At 57.2% G+C, this 21,083-nt stretch overlaps 3 pseudogenes; all 3 read left to right on the top strand.

The window, feature by feature from the left end:
* Positions 1-4,244: 4,244 nt before the first annotated feature.
* Positions 4,245-4,422, top strand: LOC143429537 (U2 spliceosomal RNA; annotated as a pseudogene).
* A 7,457-nt stretch (positions 4,423-11,879) lies between these two features.
* LOC143429490 (U2 spliceosomal RNA) lies at positions 11,880-12,057 on the top strand (annotated as a pseudogene).
* A 7,335-nt stretch (positions 12,058-19,392) lies between these two features.
* On the top strand, positions 19,393-19,567 carry LOC143429495 (U2 spliceosomal RNA; annotated as a pseudogene).
* The last annotated feature ends 1,516 nt before the right edge of the window (positions 19,568-21,083 follow it).

The following is a 21,083-nucleotide window of genomic DNA, read 5'->3' as shown; positions in this document are numbered from 1 at the left end:
AGGGAAGAGGAAGGGGGCCTCAATATAGATAATTTATTAATACAAAATAGATTTTATTCGTTGACCGACCGGGCAACCAGCCCGGTCGCTAATGACAATTTTAATGACTCCCCCGGGCGAAACCGGGGGTGTGTTTGTGTGTGCAGGTGTGGAGGCGCGCGGGACCCGCCCGCGTCATCATCCCGGGGCAGCGTCGTCGTGGAGGCTCCGGTGAGGACGGCCCCGTCGAGCATTCGGGAAAGCCACCCGGTGAGTGCGACACGTGGGTATCGTGCGGGTACCAGAGGCGGTCGTGCACCTGCAGCGACCGTGGGGCGGCGGCGCGGGACAGCGACATCGGGCCTCCCGGCTGCTTGCGAGCGGGTAGGCGGGGCGTCTCAGCCTCGGGCCCCGCGGCAATCTAGGGTGCCCCATCCCCGAGGTGGAGGTCGCGACGCTGCGTCCGGCGCGCCACCAACCGGTAGACCCCGATCTAGGGGACGCCGGGAGGTGGACGTTGCCGCAAGGGCGCGGTTAGTGGCCTTCGCGGAGGGGGTGGGATCGCCCGAGCAACTGGAGGCGCTCGCCACGAAGGTGGACGAGTACTTTCAGGGGCGGAGGGCCGCGGGACCCGGGGCTGGCGCACGGAGTGCCGCCTCCAGCGGGGGGGCCGGTCGGCGCCGGCCAGTCGCGGGGAGTGAGGGGCGTCGGGGTGATGTGGCCAATTCGATGGTGAGCGATGGCCCTCCCAGCGTCCCGGATCGCGTAGGGGAGGCTACCCGAATCCAACGTCTTTTCAGGGCGGATCGGAAGCGCGCGGTGCGGGAGATTCTCGCCGGAGAATCTCCCCATTGCAGTGTGCCCCTGGAACGGGTCCAGGAGCACTTTACGAACGTTTACTCGCTCCGAGCCCGCCCTGGTAGCCTTCCCTCTCTCTATGGGGAGGACCCGACCACTGAGTCGAACGATGCCCTGGTTTCCCCCTTCACGGAAGCCGAGGTCAGCCGTCGGCTAAAGCGGATGAAGCTTGCTTCTTCCGCCGGACCCGACGGTCTGACCTATGGTGACCTACGGAGGGGGGACCCAGGAGCGGTCCTCCTTACGGCGGTATTCAACACCTGCCGCCGCATGGAGAAGATTCCGGGGCGCTGGAAGCAGTCCAACACCGTCCTCCTTTTCAAGAAGGGTGATCGCGAGGACCTATCGAATTGGAGGCCTATCGCCCTGGGTGATGTCACCCCCAAGCTCTTCGCGGCGGTCGTCGCCGATCGGCTCACTCGTTGGGCCGTAGTCAACAAGCGGCTCAGCCAAGCACAGAAGGGCTTCTTGCCCTTCGAAGGCTGTCTGGAGCACAACTTTGTGCTTCAGCAAGCCATGGCTGCCGCTCGTAAGCGGCGTAGGGAGGTGGTGGTGGCGTGGTTGGATCTGGCCAACGCTTTCGGTTCGGTTCCCCACGCCACCATCATCGATTCGCTGGCCGGCGCCGGCGCTCCCCGGCCGCTCATCAACATCGTCGCCAGCCTTTACGACGGCGTGGCGACGCGGGTCCGTACCGCTGAAGGGTACACGCCCTGGATCCCCATGAAGTCGGGGGTGAGGCAGGGCTGCCCACTTAGCCCGATCCTATTCGACCTTTCCATTGAGGCCATGGTTCGCGGGGCCGTGGACTCGGTGGAGGGTCTGAGTGTGAGAGGGCATAAGGTGACAGCCCTGGCGTACGCAGACGACGTGGCACTCGTCGCGTCATCCGTCGACGGAATGGGAAGGCTATTGCAAGCAGCAGAGGGGACGGCTCGGCAGCTGGGGCTCTCCTTCAACCCCTCGAAGTGTGCAACCCTGCACATCAGAGGGGACGGGAGGGTTTCTAGCACCGAGTTCCGTCTAGTCGGGGGACTCGTTCCTGCCCTGTCGGAGGGGCAGAGTTACGAGCATCTGGGAGTGCCGACCGGGGTTCGGATCGACCAAACCCCGTATCCGACGATCCAAGCCTTGTTAGTAGATCTTCGCGCGGTCGACGATTCCCTGCTCGCCCCCTGGCAAAAAATCGAGACCGTGGCGACATTCTTGTTGCCACGCCTCGATTTCGCGTTCAGGGGAGGCCACGTGCGAAGAACCGCTTTAGCCGATGCCGACAGGGTCATCAAACGCACGGTAAAGAGGTGGTTGCACCTCCCGCAGCGTGCCAGTGCGGAGCTGGTCTATATCCCCCCCGCTTGGGGTGGGTGCGGCCTTCTCCCGCTGGTGGATCTGGCCGACGTGGCGACCGTGTCGCACGCGTTCAGGTTATTGAATGCGAGCGATCCGGTCGTTGCGGACTTGGCCAGGTCAGCGCTGTGTGACGCCGTGCGGGAGAAGGCCGGTCGGACCCTTGGGAGCAGGGGCCTTGCCGACTATCTCTCCGGCTCTTTGTCGGGCGAGATGGCGAGGCCATCGGCGGGCCGGGCTTCGTTCTGGTCGCGAGTAAGGAACGTCGGGATTCGTTCATGTGCGCGGCTGGGATTTAGTTGGAGATGGGACGAGGTTCGTGAAGAACTTTCGGTCGTTTGTCGCTCCCGGAATGGGCGTAGTGTCGTTGTGCCGCCTGCTGCCAAGGGCCAAGTCACGCGGAGGCTGAGGGCAGCAGTGGGAGAGTGCTACCTGGAAAGGCTTCTTCGGAAGCCTGACCAGGGGAAGGTTTTCGACGCGACCTCCCGTTGCGCGGTCAGTAACCACTTTCTGCGCACCGGGGGGTATGTCCGCTTCGCTGATTGGCGCTTCGTTCACCGGGCCCGCCTCGACGTGTTGCCGCTAAATGGAGCACGTCGGTGGGGGACCGGTGACAAGCGTTGCCGGCGTTGCGGGCATGAGTTCGAGGGCCTTCCCCACGTGCTCTCCCACTGCGGTCCTCACTCCGCTGCCCGGCAGCTGCGGCATGACGGCCTCGTTCATAGGCTCGTGGCGGCTGCCCGTCTGCCAGGGGAGATCCGGGTCAATAAGCGCGTCCCGGGAGTCGACGGCGAGCTGGCAGCCCTGCGTCCCGACATCGTCGTGGAGCACGGGCTGTCGAAAAACATCGTCGTGGTCGACGTGGCCGTGCCTTTCGAGAACACTCTCGAGGCAATTGAGGAGGCGAGGATGGCGAAGATACGTAAGTATCAGCCCCTCGCCGAATCATTGCGGAGGCGCGGCTACCGAGTCCACGTAGATGCGTTCGTCGTCGGCGCCCTGGGCGCGTGGGACCCGGGAAACGAGTTTGTCCTGGACCTGCTGCGCGTCTCTCAGCGTTATGCAGCGCTGATGAGGCGTCTCATGATATCTGAGACAATAGCCTGGTCCAGAGATATCTACGTGGAGCATGTATCCGGGGTGCGTCAGTACCGGGCTCCACGGGGTACGTCTGAGGCGGAGTCGACATCGGCGGCGCTGAGCGGGAGCAGTGGAGGCGCCCGCGTCCCTGGGGTGGTGCCGCCGACGGATCCTTAGGGCCTCCACACCTGCGGATCGGGGAGTCTAGTCGCCTGGAGGGGAGCTGGAGCTGGATCTGTATGGCCTCCACTTAACGTATTCCATTTTAAATTATGTCAAATCATTTTATTTTATCTAGTCTATAGTATCTTACTCTAGTCTATTCTAGTTGTCTTATTTTATTTTACCTCACTCTACCCTGTCTTATTTTATTTACTCTATCTATTTTATCTATCTCACTTTTCTTGATTTTATTCTATTTTATTTATTTTACCTTAACCTGACTAGTTTACTCATTTTAAGATGTTTATACATTTACTATCTACTCTTATTTATTTATTCGGTTATGGTTAATTTAGTAACAGATACACTACTTCTCCACTCAATATATGGCGGCCTGCATTCTCCCGACCCAACATGTGTGACTTGGATTGAGCGTACATCCGCACTAAGACTGTGAACGAGGACGCGTACATCTAGCGTGCTACAGTGGGATGCATACTGAGCTTAAAATTCGTGCACACACTATGTGATGCACTAATGCATATTGTGCAATATCCTATTTAAACTTATTGACGGTCTTTTTGAATTATATATGACTATCTTATCAGTCATGTAGCTATATTTATTGTAATATTGTTGTGTTCTGTATGCTGTACATCAAATTGTTGTTATAACTATATATAAGATGTTGCGTCAGGGGTTAGCCCCCAACATAATTTATAATAAAATTATTATACTTTTGTTAATTCGTGCGGATTAAACACGGAGATATATTGTAAACTGACTGTATACCCCTGGGGCTCCGGCCCCAGGGGAACATTAATTGATAAATAAACGCTCTTAATCTGTTCTTATCAGCTTAATATCTGATACACTCCTCATTAGGAGTCAGAATATTAACCTGATTTTTGGAAAAAGGCGGACCGCTGGGGCTTGCTCCACCTCCGCCGCGAGTCGACCCAGTATTGCAGTGCCTCTGGGACCGGCTCAATAAGCCTTTTCCAAAGATCAGTTTTTATCTAGTCAAAACCCACACACTTGATCTTTCCCGTCAGTAGCTTTAAGTATTTGTTTTAACTTGTGTTCGACTCGCTCACCGGAGTGTCGCGTTATCATCCGCGTCGCGCGTGCTGTGTCCGTGTGTGGTGCAGTGTTCAGTGCGTTCGGCTTGCTGGTGAACTTCGGACTTGGTAAGTCTAACACTTGGAATTTCGGTGGAGGTCCCATTTCGCGTGATTAGTTTAAAGTGCTCCCGATGCGGTGGTGTTGAACGCATCGGGTAGACGTCAGACGTCCATACGTGACGTCCCTCCTCTTAGGTCGACCATTTCGACCTCCGAGGAGTTTGAATCCGAGTAGAATCGGTTTGTTCGTCCTTATACCCGGTTATAAGTGTAAACTTTACACTTATAGCCGTTGGTTTTGAATTCGACCTCTCCGTGTTTTGGGTGTTAGACTGTTTGCACGTACGCCCGTAATTCGAGTTTTTTTTGCTCGATTTTACGGGTCGTCGCTGCGAAATAGCAGCAATTAGTTTAATTAAATTCACCGTTTATTTGTTTTAATTAAGTGATCGGGGTACACGGAGGCCCTTTACACCCCGTGTAACTCGATACGTCGCGGTCCGGAGTTTCCCAGGCCGTGTGGAGTGTCGTGAAAAGTTAAACCGTTTGCGGTTGCTGGTCACGTACGCGAAGCACGGTTCGTTCGTGCGGGGCTGTGTCCACCGGGCACAGCGGAATTGTTTTATATTATTTTATTTTAGTTTAATTTATTAAATTCCGCTTCGTTTCGTTAATTCGTATTGTGTGATTTATTGATTTATTAATCGGGTTCGCGTTCGCGTTTGTCCGTTGTGTTCAACTGTATATAGTTTTATTTATTTAACCTTGTCCTTCGTCTTAAGTGTTCCGTTCGTTCCGAATTACCGTTAGTGTTTGCTCCGGTGAGCGTATTGTTTTATTATTCTGATTATTTATTTTATTAGACGAGCCGTGTGTTGCGTTGCGACACTATCGTAACGATGGCGGGTACAAGCAATAACAGTAATACTAGTGGAGGTGAATGCGTGGTGAAATTGCTGTACCCGTTCCCTGCCGAATTTCCCTGCCCCTTCTGCTTCGTCGGCAGAACGGTGTGCAGAAAGGGAGCGTGTGTCTATCTGAGACACACGGATTTATTTAAACACCTGAAACTTCATCACCCCGGTGCGATAAAGCGATGGACCTGCGCTGAGTGCGGCTTCTCCGACGACAGCGCGTATGCGCTGAAGAAGGTGAAGGCGCACCACCAGGTCCGTCATCCAGCCACCGGGGGTCCGTGTGTCCCCGTTAGACACAACTCCCTTGCAGGGAGTGCCGCCCGCGCAACGCCCGGCGACAGCGTTGCCGAGTCGCGACCCGTTGACGCGGTGGAGGCGTTCTCCACCGAGAACGAGGCTTCCTTTCCCCCTCTGGGGGCGTCCCCGGTGACCTGTGGGGGCACTACAACGTGTGCCTCCACTACAACAAAAACAACAACAACAACAACAACAATAACTACACCGATAATAACAGCTAATAATCGATCCGCTGTTTCTAGAGCATCGGGGACGGCTGCTTCTACTGCAACCAAGACGACTATGAGAGGGGCCTCCTCCACCAAGTCAACGAGGATAAGTGCAACCACCACCACGCAACCCCGGCGAGGAACTCGTCCACCCACCGCCGGGACAACAAAAAGGACAAATACGACCACGACCACAACAACAACAACGACAGTGGGTTCGAGCGCCGCAACGAGGAGCACCGTCACCCTCGCGGCGCTATTTCAACGAAGCCGGCGCTCCTCCGCGGACGAGGCGAGCCCCAATACCACAAGGACCAGCAGCGGGTCGGGGGCCAAGGGGAGAAGTTCAGGGGGCATCTCCACCACGCCCCCTGCCCCCTCTAAGGGGAAGAAGAGGAGTCCGGCGGCGCCCGCAGCAGCCGGGAGGAAGAGGCGGGCGTCGACCGAGCCTCCCCAACCCGACCCGCCCCGGAGAATATTACCGGCAAGACGGGTCACACCCTCCACCACTTTCGCCGAAGTGACCCGGGGCAGCCCGTCCGCGGTGGCCGGGGCGACGACGGTGGTGTCGCGAAATGTGAGAGCGACGTCACTCCCGCCCGCTCCACTCAGAGTGACCAGAGCGACAGCCAAGAGGATGGGGGGCGCGTCCACCACCTCCAGCGCCCCCCCAGCGACACCACCACTGCAGGGCCCACCACCCACGCCCTGCAGCGCTCCGGCCACACTTACCACCACGACGGTGACGACATCGGTCCGTGGCTCTCCAATTATGACGGTGGCCGTCATTACACCTACGGCGGTCACCGTCGCGGCGCGGACGCCGCCAGCCACGGGCCGCGCCTCCACCCCGCCAGCCAGGACGACTCGGGCGACGTCCCTCCCGCCCGGGTCGTCCGCGAAGAGGCCGATTCGGGGACGCCTGTCCCCTCCGGGGGGCAGAGGGGACACCCAGACCACCGGGGTGTCCCTTCGGGTGGAGGCGCGTGGGGAGGGGACCGAGAAGAGGAGGTCCCTACCTTCGCCCAGGCCCCTCCCCACCATCCATGAGTCATCGTCGTCATCGTCGGACGATGAGAGAGCGCCGGCGGCCGCTCCCAAGGAGGGACCGGCCCGGACAAGGCGGAGGCGCCGCTGCCTGGGAAGCAGCGGTACCAGCAGCAGCAGCAGTAGCAGCAGCAGCAGCAACAGGAGTAACACGAGCGCCGCGAGGGGACGATCCACGGCAACACCAGGTGCGGCGAGGAGAAGGCGGTGGGTGGACCGTACCATAACCACCACGGATTCGTCGGGGGAAGAGGAGGCCCCAAGGCAGCCGTCCCCGCGGGTGGAGGGAACCGGTCCCTCCACTCGAAGGTCACCGAGGCTCCCCGGGGAGGAGGAGGGGGGCCTCAATGTTAATAATTTAATAAATAATAATAGATTTTATTTATTGACCGATCGGGCAACCAGCCCGGTCAATTCCGAACATTTTATTGACTCCCCCGGGCGAAACCGGGGGTGTGTTTGTGTGTGCAGGTGTGGAGGCGCGCGGGACCCGCCCGCGTCATCATCCCGGGGCAGCGTCGTCGTGGAGGCTCCGGTGAGGACGGCCCCGTCGAGCATTCGGGAAAGCCACCCGGTGAGTGTGACACGTGGGTATCGTGCGGGTACCAGAGGCGGTCGTGCACCTGCAGCGACCGTGGGGCGGCGGCGCGGGACAGCGACATCGGGCCTCCCGGCTGCTTGCGAGCGGGTAGGCGGGGCGTCTCAGCCTCGGGCCCCGCGGCAATCCAGGGTGCCCCATCCCCGAGGTGGAGGTCGCGACGCTGCGTCCGGCGCGCCACCAACCGGTAGACCCCGATCTAGGGGACGCCGGGAGGTGGACGTTGCCGCAAGGGCGCGGTTAGTGGCCTTCGCGGAGGGGGTGGGATCACTCGAGCAACTGGAGGCGCTCGCCACGAAGGTGGACGAGTACTTTCAGGGGCGGAGGGCCGCGGGACCCGGGGCTGGCGCACGGAGTGCCGCCTCCAGCGGGGGGGCCGGTCGGCGCCGGCCAGTCGCGGGGAGTGAGGGGCGTCGGGGTGATGTGGCCAATTCGATGGTGAGCGATGGCCCTCCCAGCGTCCCGGATCGCGTAGGGGAGGCTACCCGAATCCAACGTCTTTTCAGGGCGGATCGGAAGCGCGCGGTGCGGGAGATTCTCGCCGGAGAATCTCCCCATTGCAGTGTGCCCCTGGAACGGGTCCAGGAGCACTTTACGAACGTTTACTCGCTCCGAGCCCGCCCTGGTAGCCTTCCCTCTCTCTATGGGGAGGACCCGACCACTGAGTCGAACGATGCCCTGGTTTCCCCCTTCACGGAAGCCGAGGTCAGCCGTCGGCTAAAGCGGATGAAGCTTGCTTCTTCCGCCGGACCCGACGGTCTGACCTATGGTGACCTACGGAGGGGGGACCCAGGAGCGGTCCTCCTTACGGCGGTATTCAACACCTGCCGCCGCATGGAGAAGATTCCGGGGCGCTGGAAGCAGTCCAACACCGTCCTCCTTTTCAAGAAGGGTGATCGCGAGGACCTATCGAATTGGAGGCCTATCGCCCTGGGTGATGTCACCCCCAAGCTCTTCGCGGCGGTCGTCGCCGATCGGCTCACTCGTTGGGCCGTAGTCAACAAGCGGCTCAGCCAAGCACAGAAGGGCTTCTTGCCCTTCGAAGGCTGTCTGGAGCACAACTTTGTGCTTCAGCAGGCCATGGCTGCCGCTCGTAAGCAGCGTAGGGGGGTGGTGGTGGCGTGGTTGGATCTGGCCAACGCTTTCGGTTCGGTTCCCCACGCCACCATCATCGATTCGCTGGCCGGTGCCGGCGCTCCCCGGCCGCTCATCAACATCGTCGCCAGCCTTTACGACGGCGTGGCGACACGGGTCCGTACCGCTGAAGGGTACACGCCCTGGATCCCCATGAAGTCGGGGGTGAGGCAGGGCTGCCCACTTAGCCCGATCCTATTCGACCTTTCCATTGAGGCCATGGTTCGCGGGGCCGTGGACTCGGTGGAGGGTCTGAGTGTGAGAGGGCATAAGGTGACAGCCCTGGCGTACGCAGACGACGTGGCACTCGTCGCGTCATCCGTCGACGGAATGGGAAGGCTATTGCAAGCAGCAGAGGGGACGGCTCGGCAGCTGGGGCTCTCCTTCAACCCCTCGAAGTGTGCAACCCTGCACATCAGAGGGGACGGGAGGGTTTCTAGCACCGAGTTCCGTCTAGTCGGGGGACTCGTTCCTGCCCTGTCGGAGGGGCAGAGTTACGAGCATCTGGGAGTGCCGACCGGGGTTCGGATCGACCAAACCCCGTATCCGACGATCCAAGCCTTATTAGTAGATCTTCGCGCGGTCGACGATTCCCTGCTCGCCCCCTGGCAAAAAATCGAGACCGTGGCGACATTCCTGTTGCCACGCCTCGATTTCGCGTTCAGGGGAGGCCACGTGCGAAGAACCGCTTTAGCCGATGCCGACAGGGTCATCAAACGCACGGTAAAGAGGTGGTTGCACCTCCCGCAGCGTGCCAGTGCGGAGCTGGTCTATATCCCCCCCGCTTGGGGTGGGTGCGGCCTTCTCCCGCTGGTGGATCTGGCCGACGTGGCGACCGTGTCGCACGCGTTCAGGTTATTGAATGCGAGCGATCCGGTCGTTGCGGACTTGGCCAGGTCAGCGCTGTGTGACGCCGTGCGGGAGAAGGCCGGTCGGACCCTTGGGAGCAGGGGCCTTGCCGACTATCTCTCCGGCTCTTTGTCGGGCGAGATGGCGAGGCCATCGGCGGGCCGGGCTTCGTTCTGGTCGCGGGTAAGGAACGTCGGGATTCGTTCATGTGCGCGGCTGGGATTTAGTTGGAGATGGGACGAGGTTCGTGAAGAACTTTCGGTCGTTTGTCGCTCCCGGAATGGGCGTAGTGTCGTTGTGCCGCCTGCTGCCAAGGGCCAGGTCACGCGGAGGCTGAGGGCAGCAGTGGGAGAGTGCTACCTGGAAAGGCTTCTTCGGAAGCCCGACCAGGGGAAGGTTTTCGACGCGACCTCCCGCTGCGCGGTTAGTAACCACTTTCTGCGCACCGGGGGGTATGTCCGCTTCGCTGATTGGCGCTTCGTTCACCGGGCCCGCCTCGACGTGTTGCCGTTAAATGGAGCACGTCGGTGGGGGACCGGTGACAAGCGTTGCCGGCGTTGCGGGCATGAGTTCGAGGGTCTTCCCCACGTGCTCTCCCACTGCGGTCCTCACTCCGCTGCCCGGCAGCGGCGGCATGACGACCTCGTCCATAGGCTCGTAAAGGCTGTCCGTCTGCCAGGTGAGCTCCGGGTCAACAAGCGCGTCCCGGGAGTCGACGGCGAGCTGGCAGCCCTGCGTCCCGACATCGTCGTGGAGCACGGGCTGTCGAAAAACATCGTCGTGGTCGACGTGGCCGTGCCTTTCGAGAACACTCTCGAGGCAATTGAGGAGGCGAGGATGGGGAAGATACGCAAGTATCAACCCCTCGCCGAATCATTGCGGAGGCGCGGCTACCGAGTCCATGTAGATGCGTTCGTCGTCGGCGCCCTGGGCGCGTGGGACCCGGGGAACGAGTTTGTCCTGGACCTGCTGCGCGTCTCTCAGCGTTATGCAGCGCTGATGAGGCGTCTCATGATATCCGAGACAATAGCTTGGTCCAGGGATATTTACGTGGAGCACGTATCCGGGGTGCGTCAGTACCGGGCTCCACGGGGTACGCCCGAGGCGGAGTCGACATCGGCGGCGCTGAGCGGGAGCAGTGGAGGCGCCCGCGTCCCTGGGGTGGTGTCGCCCGCGGATCCTTAGTGCCTCCACACCTGTGAGCTGAGAGGACTGGCCACGAGAGTCTGGAGCAAGTTTGGGTTCGATCGTGATTTTGATTTTGTTTTTCTTTTCTTTTCTTTGTTTGCGCGCTACGTAGCCTCCACTTGAAGTGGGAAGGGGGAAAAGTACATATTATTAGTACTTATATTTGGTTCGAGACAAAAGCAGATCTGGTTAACAAACGACCGTGGTTTCCAGAATCTGTGTTTTCTTATTTTATTCAGTAACTGACTTTAGCTCACCGTATTTTATCTTATTCTACTTTATCTTACCTTATTCTATTTTATCTATTTCACTCTATGATATTGGACTTTATGGTATTTTAATTTTCGTAACGTATCGCAGTCTCTTTTATCATAACTTATTCGTATCCTTTCCCGCTTCAATCTATCTTAGCTACTTACTTTTATTCTCTTTCATACGTCGCGCGCCTAGCTTACTGAACCCTATCTTATGTTATTTTAATCTTAACTTATTTTATCTGTTTATTTATTATTTTATTTACTATTCTATTTATTTTAATTATCTATGTATCTATCTATTCATCTATTTATTTATCTATTTTAATTCATTTTACTCTATCTTAAGTTGAGCACTAATTAGTGATTCTCCGGACCTCTCGGCGGCGGCTGGTACCTCTTGGCTCATCATGAGTGACTACAGTAAGGCGTGTGTCCGCACACTGGCGTCTAAATCCATCTAGTCCATTGAGCTGTGCACTATGCTTATATAATATAATATAATATAATATGATATAATATTACTATGTTTGTTATGTGTATAAGACACATTTAATTTTATTCTATTCTTACTGTTCTTTATCCTACGCTATTATTATTCCATTGAAAAGCTAGTTGCTAATACGTGCCCTATGCCACGTCATTGTCTTAAATTAACTGGATGAACGACACTATGTTCGCCTCATAGTGAGGTTGTTGTAAAATTGATGGACGCTGTGGGGATTTATCCCCCAGCATGATTGTAGTTAGACGGTTTATAATTGAATTCGTGCGGAATCAATGCGAATCTATTGTATAAAACAAGTGTATACCCCTGGGGCCTCGGCCTCAGGGGAACATTTATTGTCAAATAAACGTCTTATCTGTTCTTATCAGCTTAATATCTGATACACTCCTCATTAGGAGTCAGAATATTAACCTGATTTTTGGAAAAAGGCGGACCGCTGGGGCTTGCTCCACCTCCGCCGCGAGTCGACCCAGTATTGCAGTGCCTCTGGGACCGGCTCAATAAGCCTTTTCCAAGAATCAGTTTTATTTATTTATCTAGTCAAACCCACACACTTTGATTTATCCATCAGTAGCTTAAGTATTTATTTAATCTGTGTTTTTCCGACTCGCTCACCGGAGTGTCGCGTCTTCATCCGCGTCGCGCGTGCTGTGTCCGTGAGTGGTGCAGTGTTCAGTGCGTTCGACTTAGCTGGTGGAACCCCGGACTTGGTAAGTCTAACACTTGGAATTTCGGTGGAGGTCCCTTTCGCGCGTAGTTAGTTTAAAGTGCTCCCGAGGCGGTGGTGTTGAACGCATCGGGTAGACGTTAGACGTCCATACGTGACGTCCCTCCTCCTAGGTCGACCATTTCGACCTCCGAGGAGTTTGAATCCGAGTAGATTCGGTTTGTTCGTCCTTGTACCCGGTTATAAGTGTAAACTTTACACTTATAGCCGTTGGTTTTGAATTCGACCTCTCCGTGTTTTGGGTGTTAGACTTTGCACGTACGCCCGTAATTCGAGTTTTTTGCTCGATTTTACGGGTCGTCGCTGCGAAATAGCAGCATTTAGTTTGATTAAAATCACCGTTTATTTGTTTTAATTAAGAGATCGGGGTACACGGAGGCCCTTTACACCCCGTGTAACTCGATACGTCGCGGTCCGGAGTTTTCCAGGCCGTGTGGAGTGTATCGTGGAAAGTTAAACCGTTTGCGGTTACTAGTCACGTACGCGAAGCACGGTTCGTTCGTGCGGGGCTGTGTCCACCGGGCACAGCGGATTTGTTTTATTTTATTTTATTTTATTTTATTTTATTCTATTAGATTCCGTTTCGCCGTTAATCCGTATTAAGATATTTATTTAATCGCGTTCGCGTTCGCGTTGTCCCTTGTCTTCTCTAGTGTATATACTTATTTATTATTGTCCCTTGTCTTACGTGTTCGTCTCGATCGACCGTTAACCGTCTGTGTTTGCTCCGGTGAGCGTATTGTTTTATTATTTTAACTCATAATTTTATTGAGACGAGCCGTGTGTTGCGTTGCGACACTATCTTCACGATGGCGGGTAATAGCAGCAAAAACGATAGTACAAATAGTAATAGTGAGCGCGTGGTGTTGCTGCATTACCCGTTCCCGGCAGAATTTCCTTGCCCGTTCTGCTACCTTGGCAGAACTGTGTGCAAAAAGGGAGCGTGTGTCTATCTGAGACACACGGATCTATTCAAACATTTAAAGATCCATCACCCCGGTGCGATCAAAAGGTGGGTGTGCGGTGAGTGCGGCTTCACCGACGAAAGTGCGTATGCACTGAAGCGTGTGAAGTCGCACCACCAAACAAAACACCCGTCCACCGGGGGTCCGTGTGTCTCCGTTAGACACAACTCCCTTGCAGGGAGTGCCGCCCGCGCAACGCCCGGCGATAGCGTTGCCGAGTCGCGACCTCTTGACGTGACGGAGTTATCCGTCGAGAGCGAGGTCTCTTTCCCCCCCTTGGGTGTTTCCCCGGTGACCTGTGGGGGCGCAACGACGTGCGCCTCCACCAGACCACGAACCGTCACTGCTCGTTTAAATGTTTCCAGAGCATCGGGGACGGCTGCCTCAACTGCAGCAACAACAACAACAACAACGACGACAACAACAACAACGACATCGTCGAGAGGGGCCTCCTCCAAAATGTCAATGAGGACATCTGTAACCACCACCACGCAACCCCGGCGAGGAACTCGTCCACCCACCGCCGGAAAAACAACAAGGACAACCAGACCCACCACTACCACTACTACTACCACTACCACGGTGGGTTCGAGCGCCGCGACGAGAAGCTCCGTCACCCTCGCGGCGCTATTCCAGCGAAGCCGGCGCTCCTCCGCGGACGAGGCGAGCCCCAATACCACAAGGACCAGCAGCGGGTCGGGGGCCAAGGGGAGAAGTTCAGGGGGCACTTCCACCACGCCCCCTGCCCCCTCTAAGGGGAAGAAGAGGAGTCCGGCGGCGCCCGCAGCAGCTGGGAGGAAGAGGCGGGCGTCGACCGAGCCTCCCCAACCCGACCCGCCCCGGAGAATATTACCGGCAAGACGGGTCACACCCTCCACCACTTTCGCCGAAGTGACCCGGGGCAGCCCGTCCGCGGTGGCCGGGGCGACGACGGTGGTGTCGCGAAATGTGAGAGCGACGTCACTCCCGCCCGCTCCACTCAGAGTGACCAGAGCGACAGCCAAGAGGATGGGGGGCGCGTCCACCACCTCCAGCGCCCCCCCAGCGACACCACCACTGCAGGGCCCTCCACCTACGCCCTGCAGCGCTCCGGCCACCCTTACCACCACGACGATGACGACCACGGTCCGTGGCTCGCCAATTATGACGGTGGCCGTCATTACACCTACGGCGGTCACCGTCGCGGCGCGGACGCCGCCAGCCACGGGCCGCGCCTCCACCCCGCCAGCCAGGACGACTCGGGCGACGTCCCTCCCGCCCGGGTCGTCTGCGAAGAGGCCTATCAGGGGACGCCTGTCCCCTCCGGGGGGCAGAGGGGACACCCAGACCACCGGGGTGTCCCTTCGGGTGGAGGCGCGTGGGGAGGGGACCGAGAAGAGGAGGTCCCTACCTTCGCCCAGGCCCCTCCCCACCATTCATGAGTCATCGTCGTCATCGTCGGACGATGAGAGAGCGCCGGCGGCCGTTCCCAAGGAGGGACCGGCCCGGACAAGGCGGAGGCGCCGCTGCATAGGCAGCAGCGGCAGCAGCAGCAGCAGCAGTGGCAGCAGCAGCAGCAACAGCAGGAACAGCCACACGAGCGCCGCGAGGGGACGGACTGGACCAACACCAGGAGCGGCGAGAAGGCGGTGGGTGGACCGCACTATAACCACCACGGATTCGTCGGGGGAAGAGGAGGCCCCAAGGCAGCCGTCCCCGCGGGTGGAGGGAACCGGTCCCTCCACTCGAAGGTCACCGAGGCTCCCCAGGGAGGAGGAAGGGGGCCTCAATTTAGATAATCTATTATTAGAAAATAGATTTTATCCGTTGACTGACCGGGCAACTAGTCCGGTCAATAATGACAACTTTAATGACTCCCCCGGGCGAAACCGGGGGTGTGTTTGTGTGTGCAAGTGTGGAGGCGCGCGGGACCCGCCCGCGTCATCATCCCGGGGCAGCGTCGTCGTGGAGGCTCCGGTGAGGACGGCCCCGTCGAGCATTCGGGAAAGCCACCCGGTGAGTGTGACACGTGGGTATCGTGCGGGTACCAGAGGCGGTCGTGCACCTGCAGCGACCGTGGGGCGGCGGCGCGGGACAGCGACATCGGGCCTCCCGGCTGCTTGCGAGCGGGTAGGCGGGGCGTCTCAGCCTCGGGCCCCGCGGCAATCTAGGGTGCCCCATCCCCGAGGTGGAGGTCGCGACGCTGCGTCCGGCGCGCCACCAACCGGTAGACCCCGATCTAGGGGACGCCGGGAGGTGGACGTTGCCGCAAGGGCGCGGTTAGTGGCCTTCGCGGAGGGGGTGGGATCACCCGAGCAACTGGAGGCGCTCGCCACGAAGGTGGACGAGTACTTTCAGGGGCGGAGGGCCGCGGGACCCGGGGCTGGCGCACGGAGTGCCGCCTCCAACGGGGGGGCCGGTCGGCGCCGGCCAGTCGCGGGGAGTGAGGGGCGTCGGGGTGATGTGGCCAATTCGATGGTGAGCGATGGCCCTCCCAGCGTCCCGGATCGCGTAGGGGAGGCTACCCGAATCCAACGTCTTTTCAGGGCGGATCGGAAGCGCGCGGTGCGGGAGATTCTCGCCGGAGAATCTCCCCATTGCAGTGTGCCCCTGGAACGGGTCCAGGAGCACTTTACGAACGTTTACTCGCTCCGAGCCCGCCCTGGTAGCCTTCCCTCTCTCTATGGGGAGGACCCGACCACTGAGTCGAACGATGCCCTGGTTTCCCCCTTCACGGAAGCCGAGGTCAGCCGTCGGTTAAAGCGGATGAAGCTTGCTTCTTCCGCCGGACCCGACGGTCTGACCTATGGTGACCTACGGAGGGGGGACCCAGGAGCGGTCCTCCTTACGGCGGTATTCAACACCTGCCGCCGCATGGAGAAGATTCCGGGGCGCTGGAAGCAGTCCAACACCGTCCTCCTTTTCAAGAAGGGTGATCGCGAGGACCTATCGAATTGGAGGCCTATCGCCCTGGGTGATGTCACCCCCAAGCTCTTCGCGGCGGTCGTCGCCGATCGGCTCACTCGTTGGGCCGTAGTCAACAAGCGGCTCAGCCAAGCACAGAAGGGCTTCTTGCCCTTCGAAGGCTGTCTGGAGCACAACTTTGTGCTTCAGCAGGCCATGGCTGCCGCTCGTAAGCAGCGTAGGGAGGTGGTGGTGGCGTGGTTGGATCTGGCCAACGCTTTCGGTTCGGTTCCCCACGCCACCATCATCGATTCGCTGGCCGGCGCCGGCGCTCCCCGGCCGCTTATCAACATCGTCGCCAGCCTTTACGACGGCGTGGCGACGCGGGTCCGTACCGCTGAAGGGTACACGCCCTGGATCCCCATGAAGTCGGGGGTGAGGCAGGGCTGCCCACTTAGCCCGATCCTATTCGACCTTTCCATTGAGGCCATGGTTCGCGGGGCCGTGGACTCGGTGGAGGGTCTGAGTGTGAGAGGGCATAGGGTGACAGCCCTGGCGTACGCAGACGACGTGGCACTCGTCGCGTCATCCGTCGACGGAATGGGAAGGCTGTTGCAAGCAGCAGAGGGGACGGCTCGGCAGCTGGGGCTCTCCTTCAACCCCTCGAAGTGTGCAACCCTGCACATTAGAGGGGACGGGAGGGTCGCTAGCACCGAGTTCCGTCTAGTCGGGGGACTCGTTCCTGCCCTGTCGGAGGGGCAGAGTTACGAGCATCTGGGGGTGCCGACCGGGGTTCGGATCGACCAAACCCCGTATCCGACGATCCAAGCCTTACTAGTAGATCTTCGCGCGGTCGACGATTCCCTGCTCGCCCCCTGGCAAAAAATCGAGACCGTGGCGACATTCTTGTTGCCACGCCTCGATTTCGCGTTCAGGGGAGGCCACGTGCGAAGAACCGCTTTAGCCGATGCCGACAGGGTCATCAAACGCACGGTAAAGAGGTGGTTGCACCTCCCGCAGCGTGCCAGTGCGGAGCTGGTCTATATCCCCCCCGCTTGGGGTGGGTGCGGCCTTCTCCCGCTGGTGGATCTGGCCGACGTGGCGACCGTGTCGCACGCGTTCAGGTTATTGAATGCGAGCGATCCGGTCGTTGCGGACTTGGCCAGGTCAGCGCTGTGTGACGCCGTGCGGGAGAAGGCCGGTCGGACCCTTGGGAGCAGGGGCCTTGCCGACTATCTCTCCGGCTCTTTGTCGGGCGAGATGGCGAGGCCATCGGCGGGCCGGGCTTCGTTCTGGTCGCGAGTAAGGAACGTCGGGATTCGTTCATGTGCGCGGCTGGGATTCAGTTGGAGATGGGACGAGGTTCGTGAAGAACTCTCGGTCGTTTGTCGCTCCCGGAATGGGCGTAGCGTTGTTGTGCCGCCTGCTGCCAAGGGCCAAGTCACGCGGAGGCTGAGGGCAGCAGTTGGAGAGTGCTACCTGGAAAGGCTTCTTCGGAAGCCCGACCAGGGGAAGGTTTTCGACGCGACCTCCCGTTGCGCGGTCAGTAACCACTTTCTGCGCACCGGGGGGTTTGTCCGCTTCGCTGATTGGCGCTTCGTTCACCGGGCCCGCCTCGACGTGTTGCCGCTAAATGGAGCACGTCGGTGGGGGACCGGTGACAAGCGTTGCCGGCGTTGCGGGCATGAGTTCGAGGGCCTTCCCCACGTGCTCTCCCACTGCGGTCCTCACTCCGCTGCCCGGCAGCTGCGGCATGACGGCCTCGTTCATAGGCTCGTGGCGGCTGCCCGTCTGCCAGGGGAGATCCGGGTCAATAAGCGCGTCCCGGGAGTCGACGGCGAGCTGGCAGCCCTGCGTCCCGACATCGTCGTGGAGCACGGGCTGTCGAAAAACATCGTCGTGGTCGACGTGGCCGTGCCTTTCGAGAACACTCTCGAGGCAATTGAGGAGGCGAGGATGGCGAAGATACGTAAGTATCAGCCCCTCGCCGAATCATTGCGGAGGCGCGGCTACCGAGTCCACGTAGATGCGTTCGTCGTCGGCGCCCTGGGCGCGTGGGACCCGGGAAACGAGTTTGTCCTGGACCTGCTGCGCGTCTCTCAGCGTTATGCAGCGCTGATGAGGCGTCTCATGATATCTGAGACAATAGCCTGGTCCAGAGATATCTACGTGGAGCATGTATCCGGGGTGCGTCAGTACCGGGCTCCACGGGGTACGTCCGAGGCGGGGTCGACATCGGCGGCGCTGAGCGGGAGCAGTGGAGGCGCCCGCGTCCCTGGGGTGGTGTCGCCTGCGGATCCCTGAAGCCTCCACACTTGCAGGTTGGGAAGACTGGCCGATGGGTACTGGAGCAACTCGCGACAGCCTCCATGCTAAGGGAGAAAGAGCGCAGGGGCACATTTGGTGAGAGATGAGTGCGAACTTAACTGGATAATAATTGCCAATGGCTCTAAGTTACGCACGTCCATATACTCTACCTATTTAATCTGTTTTACTCTATTTGACTCTATTTATACAACGTAATTTATGCTATGCTACCTTACTTTATTTACTTGTGCTATTCTGCGCTCTATATTGTTCTTAAACTTATTATTTCAAACCATGGTACTCTAGGTATTACTATGAACCTCTCTTAGCTTAATTCTTAATTCTTAATTCGTAATTCTTCTCTTTTTTCTGTTGATTTTTCTTTTTCCTTTAGTTCTTAATTTTTGTTTTTTTGCTTTCTCTTATGGTGGGTTCCTCTTCTTCTTCTTCTCTGTCCTTCACGTGCCCACATATATCAATATGAGTACTAACTCATGCTGCTCTGGACCATTCGGTGACGGCCGGTACTTCCTGACCCACCTGGATTGACTGCAGTAAGGCGTAAATCCGCGCACTGACGCTACAAACATGTCAAACTTATCGCGCCACATGCTACTGTATATACTAGTCATTCTATTTGTACAAATACATACATATAGTTTAAGTTTTATACAAATTGTATAATTCATGCTATCTATGAATATGTTCTGGTAAAAACTAATCTGTTTAACCGGGCCTATGTCACGCCTATGTTTCTATATATTTATATACTTGGTATGCTACCGAACGATATTATGTTCACTTTTTGTAAAATTGATACATTTATAATGGACGCGATAGAAATTTCTCTCGCTGCATTATTATACTATATACATTATATAACGAAATGTGTGCGGAAGCAACATAAATTTCTATGTAATACAAGTGTACACCCCTGGGGCTTCGGCCCCGGGGGAACATTAACTGTTAAATAAACGTCTTATCTGTTCTTATCAGCTTAATATCTGATACACTCCTCATTAGGAGTCAGAATATTAACCTGATTTTTGGAAAAAGGCGGACCGCTGGGGCTTGCTCCACCTCCGCCGCGAGTCGACCCAGTATTGCAGTGCCTCTGGGACCGGCTCAATAAGCCTTTTCCAAGAATCAGTTTTATTTATTTATCTAGTCAAACCCACACACTTTGATTTATCCATCAGTAGCTTAAGTATTCGTTTTAACTTGTGTTCGACTCGCTCACCGGAGTGTCGCGTTATCATCCGCGTCGCGCGTGCTGTGCTCGTGTGTGGTGCAGTGATCAGTGCGTTCGGCTTGCTGGTGGACTCTGGACTTGGTAAGTCTGGCACTTGGAATTTCGGTGGAGGTCCCTTTCGCGCGTAGTTAGTTTAAAGTGCTCCCGATGCGGTGGTGTTGAACGCATCGGGTAGACGTTAGACGTCCATACGTGACGTCCCTCCTCCTAGGTCGACCATTTCGACCTCCGAGGAGTTTGAATCCGAGTAGATTCGGTTTGTTCGACCTTATACCCGGTTATAAGTGTAAACTTTACACTTATAGCCGTTGGTTTTGAATTCGACCTCTCCGTATTTTGGGTGTTAGACTGTTTGTACGTACGCCCGTAATTCGAGTTTTTTGCTCGATTTTACGGGTCGTCGCTGCGAAATAGCAGCAATCAGTTTGATTAAAATCACCGTTTATTTGCTTTAATTAAGAGATCGGGGTACACGGAGGCCCTTTACACCCCGTGTAACTCGATACGTCGCGGTCCGGAGTTTTCCAGGCCGTGTGGAGTGTCGTGGAAAGCTAAACCGTCGCGGTTGCTAGTCACGTACGCGAAGCACGGTTCGTTCGTGCGGGGCTGTGTCCACCGGGCACAGCGGAATTGTTTTATATTAATTTATTTTAGTTTATTTATTCTAGTAGATTCCGTCTCGTTCGTTAATTCGTACTGATTTATTAATTTATTCGCGTTCGCGTTCGCGTTGTCCGTTGTGATATCTGTATATACTTATTTATTTAATCGTGTCCTTCGTCTTTTGTGTACGTCCCGTTCCGACCGTTACCGTCTGTGTTTCGCTCCGGTGAGCGTTTGTTTTATTATTGATATTATTTATTTTATTAGACGAGCCGTGTGTTGCGTTGCGACACTATCTTCACGATGGCGGGTAATAGCAGTAATAATACAAGTTCAAGTGAGAATAGCGTGGTGATACTGCATTACCCGTTCCCTGCCGAATTTCCCTGCCCCTTCTGCTTTGTAGGCAGAACGGTGTGCAGAAAGGGAGCGTGTGTCTATCTGAGACACACGGATTTATTTAAACACCTAAAATTACATCACCCCGGTGCGATTAAAAGGTGGACCTGCGCTGAGTGCGGCTTCGCCGACGATAGCGCTTATGCGCTAAAGAAGGTGAAGGCGCACCACCAGGTCCGCCATCCAGCCACCGGGGGTCCGTGTGTCTCCGTTAGACACAACTCCCTTGCAGGGAGTGCCGCCCGCGCAACGCCCGGCGATAGCGTTGCCGAGTCGCGACCTCTTGACGTGACGGAGTTATCCGTCGAGAGCGAGGTCTCTTTCCCCCCCTTGGGTGTGTCCCCGGTGACCTGTGGGGGCGCAACGACGTGCGCCTCCACCAGACCACGAACCGTC

This window comes from Xylocopa sonorina, chromosome 11, assembly GCF_050948175.1.
Source record: "Xylocopa sonorina isolate GNS202 chromosome 11, iyXylSono1_principal, whole genome shotgun sequence".
Taxonomy (NCBI): Eukaryota; Metazoa; Arthropoda; class Insecta; order Hymenoptera; family Apidae; genus Xylocopa; species Xylocopa sonorina.
The sequence above is the reverse complement of the archived record's forward strand: the minus strand, read 5'-3'. Positions and strand labels throughout refer to the sequence as shown.